We start from the raw sequence: 19,244 nt of genomic DNA, 5'->3' as shown, positions 1-19,244 counted from the left end.
GAGGACGCTCATCTCTAACCTTCACCACAACACCAGTCAATGAGCTACTGATGACTAGCACTGCTCATTCACTTTCGCTGACTTCCCACTATGTGGCAATGATACCAACTTCCCCTGCAAAAATTCTCCATGAGCTAAGTGCATTGTAACCTTACTTTCCGGAGAACCCTCTTATATTTAACTAATTCTATTTGTTTGGAGTAAGGAGCAAGCATGGTGTAGTGCAGAGCTTTCCAAAATGTTCATGCTTGTTAGACATGCATCCTTTAACTATTCAGTTTTACTAGCAAACCAGGGGTTAATACAGGCATGGGCAAACTTCGGACCACCAGGTGTTTTGGACTTCAACTCCCACAATTCCTAACAGCCTCAGACCCTTTCCTTTTTATAGTTTAGACACCTTTGAAACTAAGCACACCATTCCAACCCAGGACCCCTGGTCTCTTGTTCTTCTAATCCAGGTAGTGGCAAACTTGGGCCCTCTGTGTGTTCAACTCCAACACAATTCCTAACAGCCTCAGGCCCCTTCCTTCTCCCTCTCAGCAGCTTAAGCCGCTTAAGTTCAAAACACCCAGAGGGCCCAAGGTTGGCCATGCTGGGTTAAACTAACCCTTAAAAGAGTTTCATACAATTATAAATTATATATATACACACATGCGCGCGCGCACACACACACACATATATGCTTCATATTTTCTTTACTGTATAAACAATGCTAATCAAGGTGGCCAACTGCAACATTCACAATGCAGAAATAGACAAGAGTTCTCTCTCCCACCCTGGACATTCCACAGATATATAAATCCCGCTTGCCTAGTTTCCAACAGACTTCGACACCTCTGAGGATGCTTGCCATAGATGTGGGCAAAATGTCAGGAGAGAATGCTTCTGGAACATGGCCATACAGCCCAGAAAACTCACAACAACCCAGGATAAAAATAAATACACTATCATCATCATCATCATCATCATCACCATCATCATCTAATTTCAGCCAAGATCTTACACACTTCGAATATTGCCTAAATATACACCGGTATTGTTAACACAAGATCCCACAGGTGTGCCATGAATGATAAAACAGGATTAGCAAAAAGATGGACAGATTTGTGTATCAGCAACCTATCAAAGTATACTTATATAAGTAACCTCTCCTGGCCTGCTTCCCTAATCCTAATGGAAATGTCATACATCCATATTCTTATCACTGGTAGAACTGACACTCTACTCCTCCATGCATCCGTTGCCTGGTAAAGTAAGTTGTGGTAGAGTTATAATAATGGCAATAGTGTCAAAATCATGTCTAAGTACTGATCATAAATACAAAACAGTTGCAGCAAATTGAGGTAACTGTTCCGTATTCATAATCACTTTGCTATATACCTTCAGGTCATTTCTTATTTATAGCTTGTGTTCATCTACACTGTGGAATTAATGCAGTTTGACGCCACTTTAACAGCTGTGACTCAATACTATGGAATGAAAGGAGTTGTAGTTTTACAAGGTCCTTAGCCTTCTCTACCAGAGTGCATTAGGGCCTTACCAAACTCCAAATCCCATGATTCCATAGAATTGATGCATGACACTTTGAGTGGTGTCAAACTGCAATAATTCTACCATGTAGATGTATCCCTTCTTTGGAGGGTGCGGGAATTCCTTTGCCTTCATCTGAGGCTGAGAGTGTGACTTGCCCAGTGTCACCCAGTAGCTATCCATGGCTGAACAGGGATTCGAATCCTGGTCTCCAGATTTGTAGCCCAACACTCAAACCACTATACCACATTGACAATATTGACACGATTGCCTTGACCAGGAGAAATTACTTGCCATGGTTAAGTAAACATAACTAAGTAGCCAACAACACATAATTGCTTCACACTACCGGTCTCTATATGACAGTCATTTAAGTTGCCCTACTATATAAGGTGTTATAATTGCTACCTGACATATTCCTCAAGTTCATTGTATTTAAATAACAACAATTACATGGACTATTTGGCAATATTTAATAACACCAATGCAAATAGGAGCAGAAATGTTAGCTCTGAAAAAGAGGGCATGTCTGGGAAAAGGAGGACATACGATAACTCTAGATAAGGTCATGAGGTCACCAGTTGTGCCACCATCACAGAGCTTCCCATCAACCCAGTGAAATGTGGAGAACACACAGTTACCGTAAATGCATGTGTTTGCAGAACAATGAGTTGCAGTATGGATTGTGGTTACCTCTGGGAAATTGCAACCACTTGCCCAATGGCTTCTGGCATTGATCCAGTGTGAATGAGGACTTTTGGACTGGGAATGTCCTATGTCTGCCCCTGTATCCCAGGAATAGCATCCGGACAACAAAGGTAGCCTATCTAGATCCATTTATTAGTATCTACAAAGGGTTGTTGTTGTTATCATCAGACCTCCACATTCCTTGTCTAGGAATTTCTGGATCTTCCAGTACAATCAACTTTTTCTGGAAGATGATCATAGAATCGCACTGTGAGACTGGGTTATTCCAAGAGAGGCAATCTCTCTAAAAAAATCTCTGGGTCCTCCTGCTATATAACCCAGAATATCAAGGCAAATAATCTACAATATTTGCTTTGAACTGGGTTATCTGAGTCCAGTTCAATGTGGATTTTATACAGCTAGAATGTTTAAACTAAAATCCATGGGTTTGTGCCTCTGAGGTCACATACATTCATCCCTGTTTACTTTTTCAGCTGAAAGGAGGAAATGTGGCCATTATTATTATTATTATTATTATTATTATTATTATTAGGAGCCCCCAGTGGCGCAATGCTGGGCTGCTGAACTTGCTGATCAAAAGGTCGCAGGTTCAGATCCAGGGAGTGGCGTGAGCTCCCGCTGTTAGCCCCAGCTTCTGCCAACTAGCAGTTCAAAAACATGCAAATGTGAGTAGATCAATAGATACCATTCCGTTGGGAAGGTAACAGTGCTCCATGCAGTCATGCCGGCCACATGACCTTGGAGGTGTCTACAGACAACGCCAGCTCTTCGGCTTAGAAATAGAGATGAGCACCAACCCCCAGAGTCGGATACAACAGGACTTAATGTCAGGGGAAAACCTTTACCTTTACTTATTACATTAAATCTTTAAAAAGAATAAACAATTGCTTATTGTATTGTTTTTACAATGTAAACTAAACCAGATTAGAGTGCACAGCCTCATTATCACATATAAGCCCCTCCAAACCAGTTATGAACCTCCTTATTTTCACAAACATTCAACAGCCTGGTTGGCAAAGTCATTCAAACCAATATAACACACTGGCTCTCAGGTTAGAATGACCAACATTGAAAATAGATCAGGAATCTATGCATCAGAGCTTGGAAACACTGCTTCTTTGGATTTCAGCTTTCAGCTCTCCCTTAGCAAGCATAGTCATTGGCACTGGTGGGATTCTGCGAGCTGTACCTCCCAATAAGTAACTTTTTATATCTCACACATAAGCAGGCAATGGGCCAACTCTAATCATGTTGTCTTAATTCTACAGTGTGGTTGCACCTATCATTATCATCTTAGTTTCACAATATACCGGATGTAAACTGACTGGAGTTTTGGATTATCACTGATTCAGAATCTGTATAAGAATCTAGCACTTAGTGAAGGGTCATCAGATAAAGCGGCACATTGTGAGTAGCATCACTTGTAATAATTGTGCTATTGGAATCTTACCTATGTGAATGTAATTGATTTGTTTTGTAGTCTACTTGGAATTGTGCTCAGAGCATCTATGGGCCCTTCCACACAGACATATAATCCAAAAGATCAAGGCAGATAATCCACATTATCTGCTTAGAACTGGGTTATCTGAGTCCACACTGCCATATAATCCAGTTCAAAGCAGATAATGTGGATTTTATACAGCTGTGTGGAAGTGGCCTCTGACCCCTGGAACATCACCTCTTTCTGACCCTCTTGGGACTTAGCCATTTCATATAATGGATGCTATTATATACAATGGGAGCTGAACACCCACAGATTTCAGTATCCATAGTGCAGTATTTCTCAACCTGGGGGTCGGGACCCCTGGTTGGGGGGGGGGGACAGGACAAGGGGGTGTCTAAAGGTTCATCAAAGACCATCAGAAAACATTTTCTGTTGGTCATACCGGTTCTGTGTGGGATGTTTGGCCCAATTCTATCATGGATGAGATTCAAGGGGCTCTGCTTGTAGGTGAACTATAAATCTCAGCAACTACAACTCCCAAGTGTCAAGGTTTATTTCCCCCAAAATCCACCAGTGTACACATTTGGACATGTTAAGTATTCCTGCTAAGTTTAGTTGAGATCCATCATTGTTTGAGTCCACAGTGTATCTGGATGTAGGTGAACTACAACTCCAAAACTCAAGGTCAATGCCCACCAAACCCTTCCAGTATTTCTTGTTGGTCATGGGAGTTCTGTGTGCCAAGTTTGGTTCAATTCCATTGGTGGAGTTCAGAATGATTGTAGGTCCCAGCAACTACAACTCCCAAATGACAGACTCAATCCCCCCAATCCCATCAGTATTCAAATTTGGGCTTATCGGGTATTTGTGCCAGATTTGGTCCAGTGAATGAAAATACATCCTTCATATTAGATATTTACGTTATGATTCATAACAGTAGCAAAATTACAGTTATGAAGTAGCAACAAAAATAATTTTATGGTTGGGGGTCACCACAACATGAGGAACTGTATTAGGGGGTCACGGCATGAGGAAAGTTGAAAGCCACTGCCATAGTGGAACATGGAACCAAACCCCAGTAGACCAACTTTAAATAGATGAAAAGTGGAAATAAATATACAAAATGATAGCCAGTATTTTAGTTCAGCTATGCAGTAAAATAATAAGGCTCAGTACAGTTATATTATTTTACTAGGTAGCTTATGGAGAATACTGGCCATCATTTTATATATGCAAATTAATTTCTGATCTATTTGCACCAATATTTCCCTGTAATGTCGATTGGTCTGTGCAATGTGCATGCCCTTGATGAAGGTGAGATTTCTTTTACTATGGACTTTGGGATTTACAGAAAGCTCCCCTTTGGGGAAAAGGGAGGTTTCTCAAGACAAAGTCATTGCCTTCTCCAATTATAAAGTGCCGCACAGCTAAAGCAACCAGGCAACTTGCCCTCTTGCTGCTGCTGCTACTATTCCCTGGAGAAATTAGGAGCTAACCTACAGTAGTCAAAATAAACACACCACACACCACCGGCTCTATTTTTATCTTTGCAGCTCCCGAGCACACAAATGTTTGCTAACATCTCCCTAACTTGCTCGCTTGACGAAAAAGACTCTTACACTTGGGCAGGCAGCTGGGTGCCAAGGTTTGCCTCAAAGGGAGTGAGACAGTTACAAAAACAGATGCACACCAATAATAAAGACTTACAATAAAGCTACAAGGCCATTAAATGCTAATCAAGGTGGCCAATTGCAACATTCACACTTGCCTCATGCAGACAAGAGTTCTTTTTCCCACCCTGGACATTATTCCACAGATATATATTAACCTCACTTGCCTAGTTTCCAACAGACCTCACAACCTCTGACGATGCCTGCCATAGATGTGGTGAAACGTCAGGAGAGAATGCTTCTGGAACATGGCTATACAGCCTGGAAAACTCACAGCAACCCAGTGATTCCAGCTATGAAAGCCTTTGACAATACAATGAAGACTTTTGTTAAATTAGGTCCCTATTCAGCATCACCTAAATAGGAAAACAGGGACTCAAGGACAACATACCAAAAAGATTGCACATAGGATGTTGTGGAAGACAACCTGTTGTAGTTGATGCTCCACCCGATAATGACGACAGTCAATGAACTGAAGCTCACGAGTCAGACGCACTATCTATAGGTAGCTGGGTGTAAACAGGGTTCCTGATTAATGATTTAGAGCAGGGATGAGCCAGGTACTATTCTGGGTCCTCCTGCAACCACTAAGTCTGTTTCTGAAGCTTCTGACCGCCCTAATTTCCACAGACTTAAACAATATTTTTTTACAAAAAGCAAAAATAAGGGTTGGGCTGCCTTTCCTGGAGATGTTTTTTACCTTTTAAATATGGTGTAAGCCTGTGCAAAAATAGTTCAAAGCTTCTATCCACTCCTGTCTCAGCATTGTTGCAAATTGTGAAACCCCAAAACATCCTTAGGCAAAAAAAATAACCCCTAAACCAGGGGTCCTCAAACTTTTTAGACCGAGGGCTAGCTAACAGTCCCTCAAACTCTTAGAGGGCCGGATTATATTTTGAAAAAAAATATGAATTAGAAAGAGATAAATGCTGGATCTACATTATCTTATGGCTCTGATTTAGAAATAAGTGAATGGCTTGTACAAGTTGGTTCAGGGGCCTCATCACATAAAATCCGGTTTTTGCCTCCTGCAGAATTCTGGGGTTTGTAGTTTAGGAAGGAGCCTTTAACAGCCTCACTAGACTACAAACCCGGGAATTCTGCAGGAGGCGGAAAACGGATTTTAAGTGGATTTTTCTCTAGTGTGATGAATAAGTTGGTAAGGAGGTATGCTGATGGTGGTACTTCTGCTCAATATTTCTTGTAGTAGTAGTAGTAGTAGTAATCTTTATTTATATCCCGCTTTTCTCCCTAAACGGGACCCAAAGCGACTTACAACATTATATACAAGACAATACAAAACAATATGTATATGTAAAACAATAACAAATTTACAAAAATAAATAAATAAACATATTTAAAAACATTTGTCTAATAAAGTGGTTCCCAACCTTCCTCATGCCGCGACCCCTTAATACAGGTCCTCATGTTGTGGTGACCCCCAACCATAACATTCTTTTCATTGCTACTTCATAACTGTCATTTTGCTACTGTTATGAATTGTGATGTAAATATCTGATATGAAGAATATGTTTTCATTCACTTAACCAAATCTGTCACAAATACCCGATATGCCTAAATCTGGATACTGGTGAGGTTGGGGGGGGGGGGGATTGGTTTTGTAATTTGGGAGTTGTAGTTGCTGGGATTTATAGTTACCCTACAACCAAAGAGCATTCTGAACTCCAGTAACAAGGGAATTGAACCAAACTTGGCACACAAAACTCCCATGACCAACAGAAAATACTGGAAGGGTCTGGTGGATGTTAACTTTGAGTTTGGGAGTTGTAGTTCACCTACATTCAGAGAGCACTGTGGAGTCAAACAGTAATACATCTGGACCAAACTTGGCATGAATATTCAATATGCCCAAATGTGAACACTGATGAAGTTTGGGGAAAATAGATCTTGCCATTTGGGAGTTGTAGTTGCTGGGATTTATAGTTCACCTGATATCAAATAACATTCTGAACCCCACCAACAAGAGAATTGGACCAGACTTCCCGCACAGAACCCCCATGACCAACAGAAAATATTGTGTTTTCTGATGGTCTTTGGTGACCTCTCTGACACGCCCTCACGACCCCCAGGGGGTCCTGACCCCCAGGTTGAGAAACACTGATCTAATACAATTATTGCAGGCAGGCAACTCAACAAGACAAATGGTAAACATTAGCACGACTCAATAAAAGTCTTCTTCTCCTTCTTTGATCCCATCTACAGTTTCTGAATCCAAATTATCTGCTTTGAACTGGATTATATGAGTCCACACTGTCAACTTATACAACCTGTGCACTTATTTCTAAACCAGACCCTGGATGCTGCATAGTGCATACCCATATATCCCATCAACCCATTGCTTGCCAAATCATACCTTTGCAAGAGCCAGCCTTTTGCCCCTTCCTACAGGTATGCACCTGTTGCTCTTTTCCGTGCCTCTTCCTAAGAAACACAGGGCTTTCTCTCTTTGTATTCCTCTTCTGAGTTGCTGGCAGGCTTGTCTTTCCCCATCACAGGTATATACACACAGAAGCACACCTGGGCATCTCTTACCTGGATTTTTCACAACTGTTCCTCCAGCTGATCCCTGGAGTTATCACAGTCCAAGGATTTCCCCCTAAGGTGATGCGGCCGGATGACTCACCCGAGAGGGTGTTGAACTACAAGGCGGATGCAGGGTTGGGCATCTTAGCATCTTGGGACAGAGATCAGAGCGCTGCTTCCCACGTCAGGTGACACACCGGCTGAGAAGACACACAAAGCCACTCTGAGCCACATCCCACACTCCGGAATCCAGCTCCAGGGAAATTGGAGTGGGTATGGGTAACTTTTTAAAAAACATTAAAATAAATTAACCTCCCATTGTTAGTGAAATTAAGAGGAACAGATTCTTCCAGAGGGAATAATTGTAATTTGTAATTACATTGCATGTAAGTCAAATAGTACTATACCTTGGGAAAGTTTGGCTCTCAGCCTTTATAATTAGGATAAAAAACTGGAGCAACAGTTGACTGAAATGTGTCACCTTCCAATCTCCAATCTAAGAGCCTCATTTCAAATCACCTCGACACCACTATATTTATCATAGTAAACAGATCAGATGGAGATAGACAGAGCTGGAATATTAATCAGGTTAATGTGAACACCTTTGTTGTTTATTTGCTCAATCACTTCCAAATCTTCGTGACCTCATGGACCAGCCCACGCCAGAGCTCCCTGTTCGCCATCACCACCCCCAGCTCCTTCAAAGTCAAGGCACTCACTTCAAGGATACAATCCATTCATCTTGCCCTTGGTCGGCCCCTCTTCCTTTTTCCTTCCATTTTCCCCATTGTCTTCTCTAAGCTTTCCTGTCTTCTCATTATATGGCCAAAGTACTTCATCTTGGCCTCTAACATCCTTCTCTCCAGTGAGCAGTCAGACATTATTTCCTGGAGTATGGACTGGTTTGATCTTCTCGAGGTCCAAGGCACTCTCAGAATTTTCCTCCAACACCGCAGTTCAAAAGCGTCGATCTTCCTTCGCTCAGCCTTCCTTATGGTCCAGTTCTCACATACTACAGGGAATACCATTGCTTTAACTATGCGGATCTTTGTCACCTAAAAATGGGTTTATGTGGAGGGTCTTCTTTTAAAAAAACAACTCTGCCTTAGGTTGCTGTAAGTATTTCGGGCTGTATGACCATGTTCCAGAAGCATTCTCTCCTGACGTTTCGCCTGCATCTATGGCAGGCATCCTCAGAGGTCCTCTTCTGGAACATGGCCATACAGTCCGAAAAACTTACAGCAACCCAGTGATTCCAGCCATGAAAGCTTTCAACAATAAACTCTGCCTTAAATCCAATTCCTACCAGAAGTAGAACTATTCGGTCCATGAATATTGTGTAAATGGTGAGTTGTCTCATTTCCAGTGACTCAAGTCTGTTTCCTTTAGCTTGTACCAGGAAATGGATTTAGGTTTCACATTTAGTGGGGTAGGAAATATATGGCTCTCCAGATGTTTGGCTGCATCTCCCAGCATAGGAGCCCTTGGTGGCACAATGGGTTAAAACCTTGGGCTAGCAGGACTGGTTGATGGACAGGTTGGCGTTTCAAATCCGGGGAGCAGGGTAAGCTCCCATCTGTTGAACTCTAGCTTCCCATGTGGGGATATGAGAAAAGCCTCCCACAGGATGGTAAAATATCAATCATCCGGGCATCCCTTCAGCAACATCCTTGCAGACAGCCAGTTCTTTCACACCGGAAGCGACTTGCAGTTTCTCAAGTCGCTCCTGACATGAAAAACAAACAAACAAACCACTGGCTAACTAACAGGAATTGGCACCCAGCTACATTTAACTCTGGTCACCCCTGTTGGAAAGTTATCTATTTGGGATGGTTTCCACGAAATCTCTAGCCAACATGGACCAAGGTGTTGTAGTCCACACAAAAAAAACTACACTAAATTTGGCTTTGATTTCATACTCAAATAGATCCTTAGTTATTAAAAAGACTGTACTTAAGACATCAAAATGTGCATGTGGAAAGGATGCAAGGCAATTGACAGAATGCCAAATGGCTGTAGAAATATAGCCGAGATTTGGCAGTGACAGTCGCTATTAATCCTCAGGCCCCTTCTACACTGTCCTTATATCCCAGGATCTGATCTCAGGTTATCTGCTTTGAACTGCATTATATCCACACAGCTGTATACAATTCCACATTTTTGCTTTGAACTGGAATATATGGCAGTGTGGGCTCAAATATCACAGTTCAAATCCGAAATTGTGGATTATATGGTTGTATGGAAGGGCCCCGAGTCTTTATTGCCATATAATCTGGGATAAACAGATAATCTGGGATATCATATTCTGGGATGTAAGGAGCCTCAGTCATCTCGTAGTAGTTTGCATTCAATTAACACAATGGAAGAGGCAGAGTCCGGCCCTTCCCAGTAGGCTCCAGCAAAAGCAAACTGCTGCAACTTTTCCTAGCTTGTGCGTTGTTCTAATTAATACTTTTTGCTATCTTGACTACATTCTTTCAGTATGCTATATAATAGCGGTTTATACCCAGAGAAAAGGCAAACATTCAATGCCCTACAAAAATACAAACTTTTCAAAAATAATACAAAATAATGATCATGAACTTATGACAATAGAAAAATTAACATCAGAATGAAAAACCAAGTGCACATAATCAAATAAGTAATTATACTAATAACATAAATTAACAATTAAGACATGAATCCTGAGAAGACAATTAAAATACATAAAAATAGCTATCATGGTAGTTCTTGCCACTATGGCAAAGTATCGCTTTTGTAAAGCTCTAGATCTCAAAAGTGTGTTTGTAAATGACACATTTAGCATTATGTCTACTGTTATAAGTATGAGATTCCACTCCTTGGAGGAAGGATGTCCTAAAAAACTGCAGGTACATAACCAAAACAACAGATTCTGCAAGAGACAGCAAAGGTGAAGGAATGAGGATGGATCTACACTGATTTATGTCCCAAGATCTGATACCAGATTATCTGATTTGAACTGGATTATAATGAGTCTCCATTTCCAGATAATCTGGGATAAACAGATAATCTGAGGTCCGATCCTGGGATATATGGCAGCGTAGATCCAATTGGAGAGGGGTATGGAAACTAAGGCCCCTTCTACGCTGCTTTATAAAATCCAGCTTGTCTGCTTTGAACTGGATTATATAGCAGTGTAGACTCACATAATCCAGTTCAAAGTGGATAATCTGTTTTGATATGAGCACAGCACACCTAACGTTTCTCAGTGCTAGTTTTTGGAAGGGATCACTATTAACTTTTGATCTCAGATCTGTTTGTAGTGATACCTGGTATAATACTACAATTCTACTTTCAGTTGAGTCAATCTCGGTGACAGGCAGACAAAACCGAACTCCATTATGGCTTCAGTTATTACCTGCATCCCCCATAATATTCACTTTCATCCACTTTGAACATGGATGGTTGGAGTTGGAATTGTCACAAGGTTAGTATGCTGTGAAATTAAGTCTTCTTTAAAATTGCTCACTTGTATAAAAGACTCACCTTTAGTTCAGACCGTAATGCGCACACCCTTTTATCACCATTTTCCCAAAGTATCTTGGCTCAAACCTCTTCTCTTTATAAATATACAGACCAGTTGAAAGTCAGAGATGGCTGAAAAGGCTTGCACATGTGTGGAAGGGCAACCCCCAAATCCTTGAGCCTTCATAAAACACAATAGCTCACCGCTCTTTGCGGAACAAACAGGCCAGTCTCTCGGCAAAACCGTACAAATGGGCACCAATCCAGCATCGAAAAATGGCAACATTCAGAAACGAGAGGGAGAACGTTTCAGTTTCCAAGGACACTCTCTTACGGAGGTGAAAGTTACCATTACTCCACGAACAATGCTGAAAGAGATTCCAAGGTGAAATTGCTGAACAATAATGTATGCTGTGGTTTGATTTAATTCGTTTGGGACCAAACTGAGGCCCTTTTTACGCTGCCATATAAAATTAAGATAATCTGCTTTGTACTGGATTATATGGCAGTGTAGACTCACATGAGGCAGTTGAAAGCAGGTCATGTGTACTAGACCTGTCACCTGTAAACCACCGCCTCCTCCTGAGAAAAATGTATAATATCACAAAGGATTACCATCTCACCCGTCTCATAGGAAACCTGCTACAAAACAGGAGCTTTTTTGTTGAGGTCCAGGGCCAGAGAAGCAGATGGCGGAAACAGAAGAACGGCCTGCCTCAGGGGAGCGTGCTTGCTCCATCCATGTTCAACATCTACACAAATGACCAGCCACTGCCAGAAGGGACAGAGAGCTTCATCTATGCTGATGATCGTGTCATTACCACTCAAGCAGGGAGCTTTGAGATGATTGAACATAAGCTCTCCGAAGCTCTAGGTGCCCTCACTGGCTATTACAGGGAAAATCAGCTGATCCCTAATCCATCTAAAACACAGACATGTGCTTTTCACCTTAAGACCAGACTAACATCCCAAGCTCTGAGGATTACCTGGGAAGGTATCCCACTGGAGCATTGCAGCACACCCAAATACCTGGGAGTCACTCTGAACCATGCTCTTACCTACAAAAAGCACTGCCTGAATATCAAGCAAAAAGTGGACACTATAAACAATACCATACGAAAGCTGACTGGCACAACCTGGGGATCACAACCAGACACAGTAAAGACATCTGCCCTTGCGCATTGCTATTCTGCTGCTGAGTACACATGCCCAGTGTGGAACACATCTCACCACACTAAAACAGTAGACGTGGCTCTTAATAAGACATGCCACATTATCACAGGGTGTCTGTACCCTACACCACTGGAGAAATTACACTGTTTAGCCGGTATTGCACCACCTGACATCTGCCAGGAAGCAGCAACCAATAGTGAAAGGACCAAGGCAGTGACATCTCCAGCTCATCCCCTGTTTGAATATCAGCCAGCACATCAACGACTTAAATCAAGAAATAGTTTTTTAAGAGCTACAGAGACACTCGCTGGAACACCTCGGCAAGTGAGAGTCCAAAAGTGGCAGGCTCAAACCCAGAACCTCAATCAATGGCTGATACCAAATGCGAGACCCCCCCACCCCCGGGCACACAGAAAACTGGGCGACTTGGAAGACTCTATTTATACCCCAAGGGGGATTCAAGGCAGCTTACGTAAAGGTAAAAGTTTTCCCCCGACATTAGGTCCAGTCGTGTTCGACTTTGGAGGTTGATGCTCATCTCCATTTCTAAGCCAAAGAGCAAGCATTGTCCGTAAACACCTCTAAGGTCATGTGGCTGGCATGACTGCATGGAGCATCGTTACCTTCCCACCAAAGTGATACTTATTGATCTACTCAGGCCAGGTCGGAGTGAGCTTCCGACCAATTTGTGTAGTTTGCCGTTGACCTTTGCAGCTCAAAAGACAGTTGCATCTGTCAAGTAGCAAATTTAGGTACCGCTTATGTGGGGAGGCTAATTTAACTAATTTACGATGTCATAAAAATCTCCAGCAAGCCTTCAAAGAATGAGGAAGTACATCAGTGTCACAAATGGATGGTGAAGCAACAGCTCCCCTGGTGGCCAGAATACCCTCATGAAAGCTGGAATGTTAAATAGCCTCTGCGTATCTGTCTATATATGTTGTATGTCTAAATGGCACTGAATGTTTGCCATGTATATGTACATTGTAACCCGCCCTGAGTCCCCTGTGGGTTTGGGGGGGGGTTGTCATGTCAGGAGCGACTTGAGAAACTGCAAGTTGCTTCTGGTGTGAGAGAATTGGCCATCTGCAAGGATGTTGCCCAGGGGACGCCCGGATGTTTTGATGTGTTACCATCCTTGTGGGAGGCATGAGGAGCTGGAGCTGATATAGGGAGCTCATCCGCGCTCTCCCCGGATTCAAACCTGCGACCTGTCAGTCTTTAGTCCTGTCAGCACAGGGGTTTAACGCACTGCAGCATCGGGTGCTCCATCCCTACGGGTGAGAAGAGTGGAATATAAATACTTTAAATAAATAAATACTCACATTTGCATGTTTTCAAACTGCTAGGTTGGCAGAAGCTGGGGCTAATGCCGCTCCTCGGATTTCAACCTGCGTCCTTTCGGTCAGCAAGTTCAGCAGCTCAACGCTTTAACCCACTGCGCCATCGGGGGCTCCTTCAAGGCGGCTTACATATGGCAATTATTCAATGCCTTAAAACAGGCATGGGCAAACTTTCTAACTTGCGGGCCACATGGTGGGCCAGAGTAAGACGGGTGGGCCGGGAGGGGGAGATTCTCCCCAAGCCCCCTCCCTGCCCTTTCCTCCCCTTCCTCTTCTCTTTCAGAGGCAGAAAGTGAAGGAAGGATGTTTGGATCCCAAAAGGTCAGGATGAGATGGTTGACGGGAGAGAAAAAGTGTATCTATGAGACCCCATAGCGTCCTAGAGCTAGAAGCGACCCCCAAGGGTCCCAAGGGCCATCCAGTCCAACCCCATGGAGGGAGGGAGGAGAGAGAGAAGGAAGGAAAGATGGAAGGAAGGAGGGAAGAAGAAAGGGAGAGAGGGAAGGAGAGAGGAAAGAGGGAAGGAAGGAAGAATAGAAGGAGAAAGAGACAGGGAAGGAGGAAGGAAAAAGACAAGGAAGGAAAGACAGGATTGTGAGAGAGAAGAGCCCGGGAAAAGAGGCCAAAGGTCCGCATCTGGCCCCCGGGCCTGGGTTTGCCCATATCTGCCTTAAACACATACAACATTAAGCTTAAAATCAATTTAATTAAAATTAATAGATGTTAAACATTTAAATTACATGCAATCTTTAGAAAAGGTAAACACATACATCATTCAGTTTAAAATCAATTGAATTAGAATTAATACATATTAAACATTTAAATTACATTCAATATTAAAACCACACCATCCAAAAGTCGAAGTCCAAGGCCGTTCCGTAGTCATTGCACATATTCCAATCATATTATATTATTTTACTGCTTTTCCCAGAGCCAGGTTTTTAATCTCCTTCTGAAAGCTGGGAGGGGGGGGGGTGTGATGTAATGTCACTGGGGAGGGAGTTCCACAGCTGAGGGGCCACTACTGAGAAGGCCCTGTCTCTCGTCCTCCACCAATCACGCCTGCGAAGAAGATGGGACTGAGAGCAGGGCCACCCCAGAAAATCTTAATCTCCAAAATGGTTCAAAGGAGAAGATCTGTTTGGACAGGTAAACTGGGCTTGAGGCCTCTTCTACATTGTCATATAATCCAGTTTCTGAATGCAGATTAACTGCAGTGAAGACGCTGGCTGGATCTATGATACTATATAATCCAGATTATCAAAGCAGGCAAACCATATAATCTGGTTCAATGCAGGCCCCAGCTACATTGCTGTATAATCCCATTTCTGAATCCATATTATCTGATTTGAACTGGATTATATGAGTCTACACTGCAATATAATCCAGTTCAAAGCAGATAATCTGGATTCAGAAACTGGATTATATGGCAGTGTAGATCCAGCCTAAGGCTGACTATAGATCTTTAATAGATATAAACCAGATTATGCTGTCCGGGCTTGGCCTCATGTAAGCTGCCCTGAGTCCCCGTTGGGGAGATGGTGGCGGGGTATAAATAAAGATTATTATTATTATTATTAAATAATCATAAAAGCAGATACTAATCGACACAAACAGCAAGAATTGAGCTCCATTCCAATATACGCAACAATGTTAAAAGCAGATAGCTCAAGCTCTGGTCTCCTGAGACACTAGGGGTGTGTGTTTACACTATAGTATGAATATGGTGTGACACCAGTTTAACAGCACGACTGGCGGGGACGAGAGACAGGGCCTTCTCAGTGGTGGCCCCTCGGCTGTGGAACGCCCTTCCCGCAAACGTTAGATCGGCCCCCTCCCTGCTGGCGTTCAGGAGAAGAGTAAAGACCTGGCTCTTTGAACAGGCCTTTAATTAAGCAGTGCAACCAACTGATTGATCTTGGAACTTGGAATAATGGACGAGGAGATCGGATTATGAATTTACCGTTGAGACGTGATGGATTAGTTATATAGATGTATAGATGCTATATTGATGTTTTGTTGTATTGTTATATTGACGTAGTTGATTTAGTTACTGTTTTAAATGCTAATGTTGTGCACCTTGTATATTGTCCTGGCTGTAAACCGCACTGAGTCGCCTATGGACTGAGATAGTGCGGTATACAAGTAAAGTAAATCAATCAATCAATCTTGGGTACTGGAGTTTTACAACAACTTTAGTCTTCTCTCCTAATGGCTGTTGGTACTCACCAGACTATAACTCTCACAATTCCATACTATTGAGGCACTGCAGTCTAGAGGGGTACCAAACTACATTAATTATAGAGTGTAGATGCAACCTAGGTTTTAAATTTATTGCATGACTTTGGGGTAGTTTCTCACAAGAAGGCAATGGCAAACCTTCTCTAAACAGGTTCACCATAAGTCACATAACAGCAACATAAAAATGTACCATATATGTACATATTTATAACAATATAACAGTGACAATAACCCGTATAAATCTGTTCCAGCAAAACAGCTTTTGTCAATCTGGTTATGAGACAAATCTAGAGGGAAAAGTGTTTGGCACTCCAAAAATATATATAAAAAGAAGAGCTTTCCGTTCTTCAAGAATCATTGGAGCTTCTCAGGAGAAACCTTTCAAAACTATAATCACATCACCATCATGAAGCTCCAAATAAATTACAAAGCATCTCAGGTAATTGCTCTTGCCACTCAAGAGGCCTGAAAGGAGTTTGCTCGTCTTCCAAAACTGCAAACCAAGCCTTGAATGTTTAGTACTAAAACAAATTGGAGGAGGCTTTGGAGTTTGAACAACTTTTCTTCTTGTTGCTTGGTGAATTGATACATGGATAATAAGAGTATTTTTGTAAGATTATTTGAAACCATCTGGACTTTTTGGCAGTAAAAAGTGTGTTTTTGGAAAGGCTATCTTAAGAATACAAAAAAACATACACAGAATATTTATCTTATTTGTTTACAAACTAGAATACATTTTTTTCTGTGGATTTCTACATGTCTCAAATCAGTGCTTTGAGATTTCCTTCTTCCTTTAATGTGCTGCAAGACTCAAAATAATCATATTGTTGTCAAGCCCCAACTCGACCCCCCTCAGGTCAAAATATTAAATTTGTGAACTCAGTACTGCAGCAGAGAGTTCTGCAGGAAGTGGGAGCCTGGAGTTCCGCATCCGGAGGTATGGAGAAACCCAGCAGCAGCTACCAGTACCCAGGATGCTTTTTGAAACAATCCTTCCCGATTTGACCAGGTATATTGCTACCTAACCTCTAAATAAATGTGCACCTTGGTGCGTTATCCTCCCCTTCTGCTTCTTTGTATCTCTTTCTGCCTCTTGAGTCTTTTTCTCCCGCTTTCACCCTCTGCAGATGGCCCTGGTGGCCACAAGGGCCGCATGGCCCTCACGGCCCCCATGGCCCTCCCTGGCCCTCAGAGCAGGGGTTTCCTTCCCATTTTTTCCCCTGCATTCACCTCACATTTACCCCAATAACTCAGTGTCAACTCCAAACCCCCATAGGTGCCCTGGTTTCCATTCGTTAGGTTCCCCTCGATATCCATGTGCTCCCTTGTGTATGTGCTCCTCTTGTACACCAGAGCAGTAACACTTTTTAAACACCACATCAGCTCAGAAAAATCAGCAAGCAGTTTATAAAAAAATAAGTAAATGAAGCAGTAAAATTAGCAAAACAATAAAGTTCCATAACAAAAGTTAATCCATGTGTTTCAAGGCAAAACATGATCCATAGGTATAAAAAAATCCATGAAACAGGCATGAGAATCATTAAAACAAGGCAGCATGAAAAATCCAAAACACAAATCAGGAGTTTGGCAAAAACTTGGTACATAAAACTAAGAACACTTGAAAACAAGACAGTCATGAAATTCCAACGTTGACCCAATGGAGGCAACTCTTTCCAATGAATCGATTTTCCAGATCCCAAAACCAAAAGGAAAGCATTTCTCTTGACCTTACCACCAGATAAAGGTTTCTTATCTCTCTTTTTCTGTACATGAACTGATCTACTTTGTGTCTGAGCACTCTGTCTCTGTTTACAAAATGTTCTATCTACATTCTCATTAACTTGACTCTCATTAGCTTCTTCACCTGACAAATCATCTTCAGACAGTTGCTCTGATAAAGACTGTGAAGGGCATCTCCCAGGAATGTGACCTTGTGAAACTTCCTGAGACAACTCAGGTCTCTTGTCTGAACTTAACTCAGGCCCAGGCAAACCCTCATCCTCACTGACAACAGACCAGGCCCACCATCAATAACATCACCCCCATTCCCATCATGAACATCAGACACAATCACAGGCTGAACAAGCTGACATGCAACAGCTTCCCTGCTCCATGGATGCCCAGGTCTCCGTATGCTGGGTCTACCTTTGCTCTCCACAGACCCTCCTATTTGTCTATTTAATGTGTTATGTTTTATATAAAATATAAAATCTCTTTGGAGAAGTATGCCCCCCCCCCTTTTTCAAGCCTCTTATGCTTTCAGAGTCTCTGGCGGTATGTCCATGCAAACAAAAGCCAAGCAGTTATTTCAAAGGAGAACAGGAGACCTTTGACTGACCTTTCGCCAGCCCAGGGAACTCCATCCAACTGTATTCCTGGACATCATCAACATATGAAGGACTCAATCCCCCACCCCCCACGGGTCAGTCCATCTCTACTGGCTTCATAAACCCCGACTGTGCAGAGGATCACAGAATCCATTCGCAGGGTCACCTGTTCTGTCTCAGTCACCTGGATACCTGGATATTACAATAATATTCATCATATGGCATGACTATCCATTCACCGGGCAGTCATGCCTTGTTGTTCCACAATTACATTTCCCTTTTCCCAGGAACAAACTATTTAATCCCATCAGCATAGGCAGTATTCCATTTTTGGACTCAATGGACAGCAGTGCCAGAGGCACTGGACCCCTTCGCTGGAGACTCATATCGCAATTATCTTCACAATAAAATACACGGGACCTGATGGCACCTTTCGTTTGTGCCTCAGCTGGGACCCAATAATCCATTCAGAACTCTTTACACTTTCTTTGTCTCCTGGACCAGCCTGCTCCCCCCCCCCTCCCCCAAATCAGCCATTGGAGAGCGGGAATCTGCATTGGAAGCAGGGAACACTTTCCTATTGGCTGGTAGGTGCCACAGTCCCGCCTCTACAGGGAATCCTGCTTAGCAGATTGTGATGTCAATGGAGCTCAGCCAATCGTGGTAAAGCCGCCTCCAGCTAGAGCGAGAGTGGGAATTTCAAAGGGTTTTACTGCATAAATATGTCTGTTTTTCAATGTTATGGCATCTCAGCTTCCTTTGGCTGATTACTGCG

General features: G+C 42.6%; 1 protein-coding gene across 2 annotated transcripts in view; it reads right to left on the bottom strand.

Annotated features, from left to right (window-relative positions):
- The window catches only part of SULT2B1 (sulfotransferase family 2B member 1), a 35,145-nt gene extending 27,051 nt beyond the window's left edge, over window positions 1-8,094 (bottom strand). The window contains exon 1 of one of the 2 annotated variants that reach the window (XM_060780363.2): window positions 7,730-8,094. The gene's annotated coding sequence lies outside the window, so the exon portion shown is untranslated. The remainder of the gene's footprint in view (window positions 1-7,729) is intronic. The other variant, XM_060780360.2, reaches the window with a different exon arrangement.
- Window positions 8,095-19,244: the final 11,150 nt, after the last annotated feature.

The sequence above is a fragment of the Anolis sagrei genome, chromosome 6 (genome assembly GCF_037176765.1).
Source record: "Anolis sagrei isolate rAnoSag1 chromosome 6, rAnoSag1.mat, whole genome shotgun sequence".
In the NCBI taxonomy this organism is placed as follows: domain Eukaryota; kingdom Metazoa; phylum Chordata; class Lepidosauria; order Squamata; family Dactyloidae; genus Anolis; species Anolis sagrei.
Note: the sequence above shows the minus strand (reverse complement) of the source record. Positions and strands in the feature narration are given on the sequence as shown.